The sequence below is a fragment of the Ambystoma mexicanum genome, chromosome 5p, assembly GCF_040938575.1.
Source record: "Ambystoma mexicanum isolate Mex_15411 chromosome 5p, UKY_AmexF1_1, whole genome shotgun sequence".
Lineage (NCBI taxonomy): Eukaryota > Metazoa > Chordata > Amphibia > Caudata > Ambystomatidae > Ambystoma > Ambystoma mexicanum.
The window spans coordinates 350,393,221-350,409,320 of NC_090930.1; positions in this window are offsets into that span (position 1 = coordinate 350,393,221).

The window sequence follows — 16,100 nt, forward strand, 5'->3', positions numbered from 1 at the left end:
ACATGTTGACGGATCAGTCAATCACCAAATTCTTCTCTCTAGGTTTGGTCATCAGAATATTTGTCTGACTACTCTAAAATGAATTCATTCCATGTTTATCTAATTGTACCCAACATGCAACATGTACAATTGAGTGTCTTCTCACCAGAACACAACCCACTAAATTGTGGTTTCCACAATCGTCTGCACTCTCACCTTTTCTATTGGATTTGTATATCTGCCCTTTTATGGCCATAATCCATCAGTTCGGATTCCCTTTTTAAAATTTTGCTGTAACTCTCTGGCAGAAGATATATGATGGCAACATGGGGGAAGGAATGTCTCATCTTAATCAAGAACTGGATGTGCATGAATTACTTGGAACTCATTGGGCCGGTGCATCAATCCAGAAGAAGCTTTAGAAATGTGGATATCTTTTTTGACTCTGAACTTACTCAGTTAAGTAAACGGATGGCTTTAGTCACCAAGTTTATTGTTTAATTTAATGTCAATAGATTGAATTCTCTGCTTGCCTTCTCTCATTGAGTTATAGCAGTGATTGCATTGACAGCCCGTTTAGATGTTCAGAGTACAACATATCTATAACTCTCAGCTAAACTATTACTGGGCTTACATTGTTTACAGAATGCTACAACAAGGAAGTTGTTCAAGTTTAGGAAATGTTAACACATTTGTCCAGGTCTGATTGTATGGCACTGGGTGGTGAAGCAGCATATCATTTTTAAATGTGTGTGACTAGTGAATAATACCTTACAAACTTTACATGCCACGAATCAGTTGTTCCTTCCACGCAAGGTGCTCCATTGCTGCTTGATGGGAACATTTTAGTTCCAAGACACAAAAAAGAGCAATTTTGAGGATTTGTTTTTATGGTACGTTCAGTTTCAACACATGTATTGGCTTTCAAACAGTCTGAATACCTAATTATTCAATCAGCCTTGATCATGTTCTAGGAATTTGCCATGCACCTCTTCCTATTATGCTAAGACACCTTTTAGTGGTAAGCATACTTTATTAAAACCCACATACAATACAATACTTGTGTTCGATGAAACATGTATAATAAAGTTTGGCAATGCTTTACCAGTCAGTCAGAACATATAACTTTAAAAATAGATGCTATTGTTTGAAGAACACTAATACATATGTTTTTTAAACTTACGTACGACATTCTAACATGTTTGTAGGATCACTATTAGATATACCATTTAACTTGTTTAATTTATTACAAATTTAAATTACACCAGACCTATTCTTTGGGTCAGATATGTATAGAATTTAAAAAACAACATCTGAGTAACCATGAGGAGGAGAACCTCATGCTAAGTGCTGGTACAGGCGGCTCTTAGGTGGGATGTGGAGTCACCAAGCAGATTCCTGCAGGGCAGTGCAGTGGGGGAGGGATGGTGGTATTGACTGTGAGATAGGGCTGGATAGATACAGACCGTGGGCTTGAGGCCTGGGGTAAGTCTTGCAGCTCTGTTCTGGATATTTACATCGACTGTCACCACTTATGTTTGTGTTAAATTAAGACAGGCCCCATGCATCCAGAAAAACTACCCAGTGCAGGCCCATGGTATGTTTTTTTTCACCCATACATTTGCACGAGTAAAAGGATAGCTTGTTTGCCACTTTTGGAAACACAGTGTAAAAATCACCTCAAGCTTGTCTACATAACGCAATTCAAATTGAAGGAGTTCATCAATCCCAATATTAAGGTTTTCTAGTATCTTTTTCATAGGATTGAAATAAATATTCACTAATAGCAGAGTTTCAAAATGTATACATACTAACACCATTATTTTTACTGCTAAAAACCTGTGTGTGTGTTGGGATATTTAGGCATGTAGTTATTTATTTTTAAATAAAAATGCCTTAAGTAATACAGTGGATGAGGGGTTGCATCACTACTAGATGTGTACAATTGTATCTTAAGGCAGCAATCATTAGTGGTACAAAGCCAGCAGTCCAGCATTCATGTCACAATAATTAGTTGTATTTATTTTATTTTATTGAGCATTTGTAAGGTGCTTTATACAACATAATTGTGTTTAAAAGTGCCACAAGACTAAATGGGAAGGAAAAATAATAACAATGGTAAAAACAATAATATACAGGCATGGTCCTACTTTTCCTGGTGGCATTCAGCCGTGCTAGTGCACTGAGGAAAAGTGCAAGGAAAGGGGATGCAAGGGCGAACAGAAGAGTGGACAAGTGCTGGAGGAGGGCACTGGAGGTAAGTGCTAAGGGGAGCCAAGGAGGAGAACCTCATGCTAAGTGCTGGTACAGACGGCTCTTAGGTGGGATGTGGAGCCACCAAGCAGATGCCTGCAGGGCAGTGCAGTGGGGGAGGGGTGCTGGTATTGACTGTGAGATAGGGCTGGATAGATACAGACCTTGGGCTTGAGGCCTAGGATAAGTCTTGCAGCTCTGTTCTGGATTAGCTGGTGGGGGGTTAAAGGGAGGAAAGAGGGAGATTGAAAAAGAGGCTACTGCAGTAGTCCAGCCTCGGAAGGACAGGAGCTCTGGAGACATTAAGCTGCTGGGGAAAGGTGAGAAAAGGAAGAATGCCTCTGAGAAGGTGGAGCTGGAAGTGAGTTCTTTGTAAGGTCCATGATGTGAGGGGTGAAGGAGAGAGCAGAGATGAAGATGACCCTGAGGTTTTGGGCCTCACAAAATGGTGCGGGTAGAGTACCCAAAGAGGGTGGCCAGAGGCTAGGTGGAAAAGAGGACACAGGTGTGCCAATGAGGAGGGTCTCCATCTTACTGGCATTGAGACAGAGATCATGCACTGCACACCATGTCTGAATGGCAGACAGGTAGGCGGGATGAGGGAAGAGGAAGAGGGGGAAGTGAGGAGAAGGTTGAAGGAAAGCTGTGTCATCTGCATAACACTGGAAATGAAGAGATAATGATCAGGTGAGCAAGAGGGGTTGTAAGTGATTTCAATCCGGCAAACACCCAAGTCAACGCCTAGCATGTAATGCACAACTGAAATCCTTATTCATTTTTGTGTCTAAAAGTTCTTTATTCTGAACGATATACCACTCATATCACACCCCTCTTCTGGAACCCCCCCCCCCCCCGGTCACACTGAACCAGGAATCAGGCTGGTTTGCAAAGTTAAAATATTTATTTTTATTTATGGATTTACAATTTTTATCACACTATGTTTTAATGGGTACACAATAATCACCAATGTGGTGATGTAACACTGAATAATCTCTTTAATACACAAGGAGTAATATTGAGCAAAACAATTCAGCACAGAAATAATACTGTTGTGTGTGTGTTCAGATTAGATAGGATAGCAATGTGGTTAAAGGTTCCCCCTGCACACCGCTCAACCCCCCAATAGACAATGTAAGAGATAGGAGGAAAGAACAGGTTCTCAGGAATGGCAAATTCAAACAAAATATCAATCCCACTTTCCCCCAGCAAACACAAGAGAAAAACGGAATTGACTGGCAAGCTGTTAGAATGGGTTTTTAAAGTTATCTTAGAATGTATTGGGTAAAAACACAAAATATGGTTTAAATTACTGGAATTGTTAGAATTCTTATGGGAGCCGCTTTGGATAGTTCCACACAAACACTATCAATGATTAAATACCAAGAAACAATTTGAAATCGGAAAATGAAGGTCGGGATCAATCAAAAGCTGTTTTACACGTGTCAGAATTTCCCAAAACGAAAATGTGTGGCAAACTTTTCACTCCGCGATAATCGCGATCACAGTAGAACCGTATGGATTTGGGATGTGGTTTTAGATGTGATTTAAAGCTGTGGATGTTAGCTACAAGCAGAAGTTAAAAGCCCAAAAACTGAAGAAGTTATGGATGTTTTAGTGGAGGTTGTTTCTTTTTGTGATAGGCGCAAAAATGGAAAGCAGGCATGCACTTTTAAACTGACAAATGGGATTTCTTACACTAGATTATGACAATAGAAAAAGAGAATGCCACACATAAATCTCCACAGTTCCTGGCCAGGGAACCCTTCACATGGTGGATACTCAATTTCTGTCTGGGATTCACTTTAGTTGCTCACAACACTAATGATTTATGATTTTAGAAAACAACTGAGAAAAACTCAGCGCAAGAAAAGTTCGGACAATACTATGATTCTGAATTTGCGGATAGGATGAATTGAGATGAGACTATGCAAAGTACATATGCTATGTGACACAATTCTATCTATAGATACTCACTAGATAGGTTTTGAAACAGAACCGTCATGATTCTGGTCTGTCAAAATTCTGGTCAGGGAAGGGAATCTTGTTCTGGGACAGAAAGCTGGGCACCTCAGACTGGATCTGCAATCAGCAAGGCACTCTGGTCACCGCACAGCACAGGACTGGACTGGATCTGTGATGCACTCTGGTAACAGCATGGCACAGGATTCAATTGAACCGCCCTTCTTGGTTCTGTAGATAATTATTTTAGCAGGCAAGCAGTACAGCGCAACCCGGCTGTATATGATGCTCCCCTTATGTGGTGGGATTCTGGTTCTGGAATTTAAGGCCTAGTTGATAATGGTTTAGCTATGCAATGGGCCTTTCTGCTTTGCCAAGTTTCTGGAGTCTGGAGGAAGGAATATGGAGAGATCTGCAGCAGGGGGCTCCGCCAGCATTCGTATAGTGGGTGAATCTGTCTGTGTCCCTTTCTGCCCTCTGTTGTCTCTATTTATGCTATGATGCAGGGGGTGTGTGTGCTGGTTTAGCCTAAGCTCGCCCCTTTGACAGGGATTGGTCCGAATCTCCTCTCTGCCTTGATAGGAGGAGAAAACAGGGTGTCACCTTTATGGTGTGGGTTTATGAGGCTAAGAGTCTTGAACACAAAATCTACTTTTGACACAATACATATTTCCACATGTGCAACCTCTATAACAACCACATATACAGATTACATATTTTGTACAGCAGCTATTCCTCTAAACCCCATAGCTGTAGGACCTTGTGTCTGCTTTTCCCAGAATTTCACCCTTTTCATCAGGAACACAATTTCCCATTTATCAGCATATTTCGACAAGTGTGCGCTTATAACAAGGGCATAAGTGTATAAAGTTCCATACATCTAACAGAAATCCATTTGGTGTAAAATCACATATTCTGCCATTTCCTTACAAATTATCTCTCACGATTTTGCCGCCTCTTGAAATGTGCAGCCAAAAATTAGATTTACAATTCTGTTATTTTTGTGTTTTTGACAATTTAAAGTGGCAAGTTATGTATCTTTAAACAAAATGTTCTTTGTGAATGTTTAGCCACAGATGGTTGTTTGTCTCTACCTCTTTTTGTCTCCCTTCAGTTCAGGAGCAGTCTCCCCCCTGTTCTCTTGGCAGAGGCCATTTTATGATGGTCCTCACACCTGGCCTTTCCTGCTTGGCAGCTGTTCATTTTTTCCTTCCCCACTGCAGACCAGATTCTTCCCACACCCTATAATTATCACTTAGGTGTGATTTCCTGGTGGAGGGAGCTGGGGGGGGGGCTTGCCTCTGTGAGGTAAGCTGTAATTCCAGTTTGGTTGCTTTAGCCAGGCTTAAATTTAAATGTTAATTCTGTTGAATTTTCCCTTAGCATACAACAAACTTGTGAACTTGTGGGATCAAATCACAGCTAAATACTTCAAGATTTTAAACCATGGACTCAAAACAATTACAAGATGGGTTACTCTCAAAAACAGGCCTCTTGGCTTGAACACATTTGATTTTAGTTTATACATATTTTAAAGTTTAATCCTGCAGGCCCCTGAAAGCTGTCATTCAGGTGGCCGAGGGTACTGCACCCAGAATTTGACAGATCCACAGAGCCACTTTTGCTGTGGAAATCCCTTGATGCTATCAGCTTTTCTGGACATTGTATGTTCACAATGATTTCTCATACTAAGTGAATTGTAGCACCCAGTAAGAATTTTGGATGTTCGAGGGTGTTTTGTACCGACATTCTGCAGTTTCAGCAACAAAGAAAAAAGGATTTAAAGCAAGATTTTGGGGTTTCCTTCAGCAAAGCACTGATTTTCCTTCTGTACTCCATCTTCACATGTTGTGGAGCCCAGTGACATGTTTCAGGAGTGAGATCTCTGTTCCACCACTGACAACATGCATGGCAGATAGGGCAGCCATATTTTTGTGTGTTGCAAAGCAAGATTTCCAGAGGTTTTGGTGCGCACAAGGGTTTTGCCGCCATTGTGATGTTTCCGGCACCATCAGAACACAGTGATGCCGCATGGCAGAGCATAAGTGAGTTAAAACATCCCACAGGGTAAGATAGCTATTGAAGAGCCAGGGCCATAGGATAGAGCCCTGGGGGATGCCACACGTTGAGAGGGTGGTGGTCGAGGAGAAAGGGCCCAGTTGCAGCTCGGAAGGGCAGTTAGTGAGGAAGGAGGTCAGCCAATCCAGTGCCCGGCCAGTGATGCTGAGGGTGTCACTGAGTCATTTTATGAGAATGCAATTGCTGACTGTGTCAAAGGCAGAGGAGGGATCTAGGAGAATAAGATCAGCAGGAGAGTAGGAGTCAAGATTTGGGAGCCATGCTTCACAGGTTTTCAGGAGAGCAGTTTCCATACCTCTGGATGCTCGAAATCCAAATTGATGGTCATGAAGGCAACCAACAAGTTGCTTTCTAATCTACCACCAGATTATTGAACTGTTACACCACTGCTGAAAAAACAGAGCAAACGCGTATATAATGTAATAGTAATTGACTGTGAGTTGTTATCTATCTAGTCATCTCCAATCTTCCATCCTGATCCGGGACTAAGAATGCATTCATACTAAAACATTAAAAACTTCTTAAACAATAATAAGTCTCTCAATAATTCAAACTTTGCTTCAAATTTCCCTTGCCAATTCATCAAGAATTTTAATTCAAAATCAGTGTATATTGGGGTATAGCCAGATAGTTTGAATGAAGATGTTCTAAACAGATTTGCACCATAAACAGTATTGGTGATGAGCCCTACCACATCCAAAAAGGAGCATTTGTGTATAGTAGATACTCTAAAGAGTCTTTAGCTGCACTAAGCATAGACTAGATGATAGAGCCGCCTCATGTGGGAAAATGAGTGCCTCAGCCCAATCCTCCACTTGGAGGGAACCTATGTCCATCTCCCATTTAACCTTGTGATTCACTAATGTGTATCAAGTGAATAAGCGAATGCCCTGATATATGGTCGAAGTAGCTTTGGACTCTTCTTTCCCCACTGTTAGGTGCACCTCTCCTGGTGAATGTGATGGAGTGTCTTGAAAGTCCCTTATGTGACATTGAAGAGCATGCATGCATTGAATATAACGGTAGTGTTAAGTCCTAGGTAAATCATGGAATGAGAGAAAGTTCCCATTCTCAAAGACATCCCCTAAGACTGCACCCATCTTTTCAATTTCCGAGAGTTTTGTGTTGTGCCATATTGGTTGCAAAAGTGTGAGTTTGCTGCCTGCCCCATACATCTTGTGACCTCTTTCCTAGTCTTGACCACTTGTGTGATTTTAGGAAGTGTGTGTATCCCTTTTCCATTGTATAGGTTTTGTAATGGTGTGGAACCGCTCACCCAGGCACATCCTAGCCAAATATGGGGTAACTGGGGGTTCCTGCACAACCACTCATTACCGGTTACTGTATTTTATGTTCTAGGAAAGACTCTTTTACTATATTCTGAAATCCCTTTCTTTCTTTCTTTCTTTCTTTCTTTTTCTTTCTTTCTTTCTTTCTTTCTTTCTTTCTTTCTTTCTTTCTTTCTTTCTTTCTTTCTTTCTTTCTTTCTTTCTTTCTTTCTTTTCTCTCTTTCTTTCTTTCTCTCTTTCTTTCTTTCTCTTTCTCTCTCTCTTTCTTTCTTTCATTCTTTCTTTCTTTCTCTCTTTCCTTCTCTCTTTCACTCTTTCTTTCTTTCTTTCTTTCTTTCTATCTTTCTTTCTTTCTTTCTTTCTTTCTTTCTTTCTTTCTTTCTTTCTTTCTTTCTTTCTTGGCTTCTGGTTACGGCTCATGGTCTGTGATCAGCAATTAATATGGGACCAGAGGTAGCTAACCCCAGGGGACCTTAGCAAACTTGTCTACCATAGCAGTGTGGTCAGAGATTTGTTAACCTGCCTGGGAGGTTCAATGGCTCTGGGCCATGTGTAGCAAGTTGATCGTGGTGGGGCTGGTGAGTTACTGGTCGCAGCCTGATTCTATTACAGGGAATTTTAAAGTATTACTTAGGAAGGCCCTTAGGGACAGATGGGAGAGAGATTCTAGGGTGAATCTTGCATCCTCAGTCATTTTAGCTCCCTACTTATCTTGGAAACCAGATCCGGGTTGTGCATGCTACCTTGATAGCATGCCAAATAAACAAATGAGGGTTTTGTATAAGTATATGCGTTTTGGTATCCTGTCTCTAGCTACCCGAAAGCACATTTGGAACGTGTCCCGTTCGGCCGCTTATCCATTCTGCCCTAGTGAAGCTGAAAGTATTTTGTATTCGTTTTGTCCTGTACAGTGTATATGTATGCTAGGAGGAAATCTCTGCTACCTTTAGCCAAGCTTTTCAATGTTCACAAGGCCTCAATGGTGTTGTAATTTTTGTCTGGCTAGTGATCCTGATGTGCTGTGCGTTATGGGGCATTTCCTGCTGTTGGCATGGAGGAAGCGTCTTAAGCATATAACTGCAGCACGGACTGATCTATGAGCACTCTGTGTGCAATGGGTTTTTTTATATATCTAAGGCGTTTCAGTTTGTTCTATTGTGTATTTTTGTATTTCATCAATAATGTATATTTTATCTGTGCATTTTACTGTTATTTTGTATGTAACTTTTATGACCTATTATTGGTCTAAATAAAGTAAAGTAAGAAAATTCCTCCTTAAACTGTTTTACTTACTTGTCACATTGTGGTATTTTTTATTTTGAGATGTTTACTTTTCAGTATGTGTAGTGATTTTTTCTATTTGCCTTTATTATTTAACTAATATATTTGTACATAAATATTGTGTGCCGACTTAGTCGCATTGCACATAAATGGAGAGTGTACTGTAGCTGTTAACCATCCAACTCCACTTCCTGAGAGCTAGGTCTGAGCTGCTCTTCTATGCTATCACATACAGAGCTTGGTGAGCTCGAGGGAATAACTAACTCACTAACTGTGCATAAGTTTGTAAGATACACCTGAAGACCATGATCACAGGGTTTAAGAAAAATAGACTTAACATCCACCAAACCTAATAACCACCACCATACCTCTTGAATTACAGATCAGCCAGAGCGCCAAGAGACCATGCAGGTGGCAACAGTGTGCAGTATAAGAAACTTTAACATACTATAACATAACATAACTTCCAATCACTGACATAAAGAGAGGCATGGATAGTCGTGTGACAGCTGTCCTCTACTACTTCTGCAGTAAACACATTTCTGCACAGGGAGCATCCTTTGATGAGTAATCCGATTGATGTCATGTCCAGTACTATGTTCATTTTGGGACTTGTAGCTTTTCCCATTGTAACACCAGGGCTACACATCGAAGAATGTAAAATCCAGGACTGGCCTCAGCCTGATGTTTGGAATATATCATGGTGCCAATGAAATGTACTGTGGAATCACCTGACATAAACAAAGCTTAAGCCTCCCTGACATGGCATCTGTAAATTCACACCCATTTCAGGGCCTGTCTCCGTGAAATACAGTGGGAGAGAAACTGTGCACAACGCTGCTCTCGCACATCAAAGAAAATACATGAACGGCTCGGAAATTAACCTGTAATGCATTGCTGCTTCCCGTGCACATAGTCTAAACAGGCATTGTGGAAGGACTTTTATTTTTACACATTTCAAAGTGCGTCCCAATTGTGGGTTTGGGATGTGTATTGAAATGTGCAAAAACACTGCTATTTGCAGAAATGTGCAAAGAAAGTGAAAAGGGGCACCTGAATGCGTGCATTTAATATGTGCACATTAGGATGCCTTTGTAGATTTGGGTACACGCTTCTTTTTTGCAAGAGCACTTGTAGTAAGGTAGTTTTGAGAATTATTGGTAGGCAGGAGGATTTCGTTTTTAGTGGTTGTCACTGATTAGATTTTCTTTTAGTAGTCATGCCTTATTTTAGTTTCAGAAAAAAGTCTCATACTTCTAGAATGAGTTTATATTCAGTGGCTGTAATTGGCTGCACCATCTTCCAGTGCTCAGACCAACAACTAGTCAGTTGTTAGCTCTGGTAGAATGGTATAAGACCATGCAAATGGTAGCAAAGCATTATGTAAAATCCATTGAGATAGCATACCATTGAATCCAAGTCACTGGAACCTCCTCCATCACTAAATCTATCACAACCCACACCACTTGGTATTTGCGGTTCCAGCAATGTATTATTTCATAGAGTCCCTTACATCATCTTCACCTGTCGACACAATTTCAATTTGTTGTGTACATTTTCCTCAAAATATTTTGCATATTATTAACAATAATTGTAATGCAAAATAAAAAATAGAAACATGACATACTCAGGCATGCAGATATTATACATGAAGGGGACATGAGTGTGCATGTTTGCTGGCACAATAGACTGGCTGAGGTGGCTGTCAATTGGATTGTGGCTTGGAAACACTAGTTACCATTAAATGCATCCACAAAAAATAGTATATTCCAAAGGAGGACAGCAAAGAGCATTGGGCTTCTTTGGTCCCACCCAGTTATGCATAGTGAGAGACCTGATACTGGCATATAGTCACCCTGATGTAGATACATTTGGCTGAGGAAGAAGGACAGTAGACTAGGTGTTGTCTCAAGCACAGTAGGACACACTTTGGGACACAGAGACACTGCCCTTCATAATACAAAATAAAAATGCATTCTAACAAAGCTAGGTTGGGGTGTAGATATGGATGTCTGTGCTATAGAAAGTGGAATTCGGTGTAGGCACTGTGTATGGGAGTCATGTACCACCCACCCCCCAATATATTCCCTATTTGTATTTGCCTTAAATCACTATTGAAACAGTAATCGTGGACCAGAGAGTGTGTCAAACAAAACCCAATCATTATGACCTAGTTTCGACTAGATTCATTATCTCACCAATCACCCAAGCGATGCTCTTACGGGTATTGTTTACATGATTTTCCCTCCACATAGCGTGTACCTTATAAGCACAGTCATTGGTACAGTCCATGAGAAGTAAACTATGGAATTAAATGAAAGGAGGAAAAGAGGAAGACAACGTTGGCCTCGTCCCTCTATACAAGGTCTGTATGATTTGATCACAATACAAATGCCTGTGCACAGTTGGCCTGGCATTCATTTAGAGAAACCTCATAATTACAAATGGCAATTTGTGCAAATGCCTAAAAAAGGGAATTTCATAAGTTGTTTTTGTAACATCATCTTAGTAATGCGAGGATGGCTCAAAGGAGAGGGTCAAAGAGAACTGTTCAAGAACACTCGATCCGGAAGGCTGATGATACCTTTAAAATCACTGAAGAAGGGAACTCAGATGTGCTAATCCTCCTGGACTTCTCAGCTACATTTGACATGATCAACCATCACACACTACTCACCTTCCTTGCACACTCGATGGGCTTATCTGACATGTAGCTGAAATTGGGCACATCACACCTATCTGATCAGTACCAGGTTGTCCAGATGGTAATTTTTCTTGAAGTGCAGGGTTTACTCCTAGATGACCAGAACATTGCGATCCAGTAGTATGTAGATGATACACAATTCGGTACCGTACTTAGCACCAAGGCCCCTTTCCGGGTCCCTACTTTAACGGCTGGTGTAGACCAGCCATTAAGGTCGGGTCCCACAAAGGGACCTCGTAATAAGGCGCTAAGTGTTTAACGACGCCGCAGCCTTTTACGGCGCCGTTAAACACTTAGCGCCAGGGTCGTAATGAGGCCCAAAGAATAAACTGTTGATATTGAGCAAAAGGGAAATCACTCAAAGCACTGAGGGAGGCCCAACTTCAGAAACTCAAGAAGGCAATCTATTTAAAGACCAGGGCATTGTGGCATGATCCCAATTTGTGAAAGTCAATGCAATCTATGTCACTGAAGGAGAGATAGCAATTGAGCAGGAAGCGGAGACACATGTCTAAGAAAAAAAAGGATCTAAACAACTTTAAAATTGCTTGGTGTTACCGTTTGGAATATGGCAAACCTGATTAATAGGAGGTCAATGACAGTGACACTCCTAGAGAAAATTAGTAGAGATGAGGGATCGCATCAACCAAGGCAGATAGTAAAACACCTGTTAAAACCACTGGAAAAGGACATTAAAAATCATGCATCAAAAATAGTTTTAACTCAGAAAATTCACATGTATGTATCTGGTGTTTGATATAATATAATTCTGCTTTCACAGGGCACCCAGTTTAAGAGCACTTGGTTACCAATGTTAGCTATTACCAACATTATTTCCTACAATGTTGTACTCAATTGATCAAATAGGGGATCTGAGGTGGCTGAAGGGCTGAATTCATCCAGCCAAAGTATCAAACAGATGAGGCATGCCATTTAATCTTCTGAAAGTGAGAATGTTTGTGTTTAAGCTATCCTCATGGAAAGTGTGCATGCCACAAGATAAAGGAAAGGACATTCAGGTACCACCAAAAAACAACAGATACATCATTATTACACCAAAGTGAAGATCACAATACAGGATTGCCTCAGAAATAAGACCCGGTGAAGTATAAAGGAAAAAGTCAAGACAGGCATGACATTGGCACAGGATGTGGATCAGGAGGATGTGCCAACCTCATTGGAACCCTGACTAATGTGCATTATAATTGAATTTGGGCGTGGAAGCTTTCCCAAATGTTATGTTATGTTGACTTATACCATGCACTGCTGCCATTTCCCTGATCTCCAGTTGCTCATGTGGTTCTGTAAAAAAGGTGGGTTGGGTTTTTAGTGAGGGAGAGAAGGATAGGATAGATGTTGTGCTCATGTGTTAATGTGTGTAGAGCCTGTTGGAACTGTTGTCTGTGCATGTGAGGTTTCTGGTGTGTTTTGTTTTCTGCACTGAGTTTGCTGTGTCCAGAATGGGGGTGTGCGGTGTTTGAGTGGTTTGTTGTCAGAGGTTATTGGGTTTGCAGCTTGGTTAGATGGTGATGTGCAGTTTGTTTGCTTTGGTGGGTTGAGTGACAAGCCCCCTGTGCATGTATTTTAGATGGATGGTGTGGGTTGTGTGGAAGAGAGAAGCGGTAGTGGGTTTTGGGTGATCGCTGGGTATTTGTAGCTATGTTACTGTTTTTCAGTTTGTATTTATCCCTTGTTCTCCTTCTTTCCCGCTTATGGTTTGTATCAGCAGATATTGTATGGGTTGGTTGTTGTACTGTTTGTCTATGTTCATCTCTGCAAATTGAATACCCAGGTTTTTGTTGTTTCCTGAAAGTTAGGTGGTGTTCTGTCATTCTTATTTCCTTCTGGATCGAGTTCCATAGTCTGGCTATCAGATAGGAGAAGGTTCCTCTGAATTATTATTTTTTTTTTTAATGTTTTTATTGGTTTCATAACAAGAAATAAACAAAGAACAGAAAAACATCATAGCAATTGGTTAAGCATATCAAGAAAAGAACCCAAAACCCCACCCCGCCCTCTCCCCCCAACAACCCCCAAGACCACGGTTAGTTCACTGTTCCTCTCTAGTTCATGCCCGTATCCGGGCAACTCTCTCCACTCTGCTCCGTATCATCCACCTCAGGGTGGAGCAAGGGCACCGTCAGGGCCACCCATCGGTGTAGTTCCTCGCTGAAATCCAGTCTTTGCACATGAATAGCCATTTCCCATGCTGCAGTTTCAGCTATGATCCACTTCGTGAGGTCTCCCCACCATAGGGGCAAATGTGGACCTCTGGGGCTTTTCCACCCCATGGCAATAGGTCTTTTGGCTGTGATGTATATAAGGTCAGTGAGCTCGGACAGGGGTTTGTTCTTCCTGTTTCGCCTGTATCTGCCAAGGATGCAGGTCGTAGGCTTGTCCACCTCAACTACGATGTCTGCACCAGCCACTCTGTCCTTCACTTGTGACCAGAACTCCCTGATTACCAGGCAGCCCCAGAACATGTGGGTCATTCCCGCTCTGGGTTCACTGCATTTGGGGCATGATTGGGTTCCAGCACCCGTGAATCTTGATATGGCTTCCGGTGTGAGGTACGGTCTATTGGTGATATACAGTTGAATGAGCTGTAAACAGGAGTTCCTGGAAACCTTCTTATGATAGTGGGTTATGTCAACCCAATCTTTGTCTTCGAAAACAAGGCCCAGTTCAGTTTCCCACCTACTCTTACATTTGAGGTCTCCCCTGGTCAAACCCCATAACAGGGCTTCGTAGATTCGTGAGGTTTCGTGGCCCCCCTCAGCGGAGTTCAGTATCATTTCGATGCATTCGTTCTCCTCCGTCAGGTCAGCTGCGACCTGCCATCTCCTGCACAAGGCCTGTACAACCACCCTGTGCAACAGGAACTGTCCTGCCGGGAGGCCCGTGGTCTCACAGAGTTCCGAAAAAGATAGTATTTCTTGTTCTTGAATCAAGTCCTCCAGCATGGCCACCCTGAGGGGCTCCCATTGTGTACGTGTTTCAACATGCCCCAAAGAGTGATTAGCCATAAGTGCAGCAATAGGGATCTGTGGGGAGAACGGGTCGTCCGACCCGACCAGTTTGCAGGCCCTTTTCCAAAGCCGGATCCCGAGCTTGGCGAGGTAAGGGCAGTGACTCATAGCACCCTCCCCAGCCCACAGTGTGTCTCTGAGTAACAACCGGCGGAGGGCCGGGTGAAAGAGGCGAGTGCCTCTGTGTAGGGACCATTTAGCGGAATAGGTTTTGTTGGTACGTACCCTCGCAGTGGGGCTGGCGTAAACCAGCCGGGTCCACTTTAGGAATACAGGGCCTATCCCCATTTTGGCCATGGTGGCATACAGCCAGTCCCACCTCACCGAATCAAAAGCTTTGGTGGCGTCAAGTGACGGCACTGCAAGTTTCTGCAGCCTTCCCTCAGTGCTATAGATGACATGATGCAGCCTGCGCACGTTCTCAGTGATGGAGCGCCCTGGGACGTATCCCATTTGGTCTTGATGGATCAACAGAGGGATAACTCTGTGCAGTCTATTCGCAACCAGGGCGATAAGGATCTTACAGTCAACATTAAGCATAGAGAGGGGCCTGTAAGAGCCACAATCTGCCCCGTCCCTCCCCGGTTTAAGCAAGGGTATAATCACGGCCTTGTTCATGGAGTCCGGGAGGGTGCCACGCTCAAAGGCCTCATTAAAGACCTGGGCCAATATTGGGGCAAGAGTTTCCTCATAGGTCTTGTAAAATTCCCCCGGGAGCCCATCCGAGCCCGGGGTTTTCCCAGCTGGTAGCGATCTAATTACCACCTTGATCTCGTCGGGGGTGACGGGCTCATCAAGGCTCTCAGCCAATTGCAAGTCTAGTTTAGGTAGGTCGATGACGTCAAGGGCGTCTTCGATCCTGGTATCAGAAGGGGGCGGGACTTCGGAGTAGACGATAGAAGTAGGTAAAGACCGTATTGATTTCTTGTTGGGTATGTACGGCCATGCCGTCGGGGGTGAGTATGTGGCAGATGGGTGGCCTGGGGTCTCCCTTTTATAGAGCCAAGCTAAGAGTTTCCCGGGCTTGTCTCCCAGGGCATGGATTCTCTCTGTGTGCTTGGCATAACTCAGTTTACCGAGGGATTCCCAATGAGTTAGGCAGGTTTGTCTGAGTTCGGCCATTTTTTGTAAGTGGTCAGGGGATAGGTCAGCCCTACCTTCGAGCGTACTCAGGTCCCTTTCTGCGCGCTCAAGCAAGGATTTAATAGATCTCTGGGCTCCCCCAACTGCTGCAATCATCTCGCCCCTCATGACCACCTTATATGCTTCCCAAGTTGTGCTCAAGTGTCTAACGCTATGCAGATTATTTTGCCAATATTCCTCAGTGCTATCTTTTATGCGTTCCTTGAATGCAGAGTCAAGTAGGGCCTCAGACCTCAGCTTCCATGTGGGTATGGGGGGTGTGGGCGGAAACACCTCCCAGGTTACCAGAAGGGGAGAGTGGTCCGACAGCAACCTAGGCAGGTAGCGTGCATCAACAAATATGGATTGTTGCGTTAGGCTGAGAAAGATGTAGTCCAGCCTGGT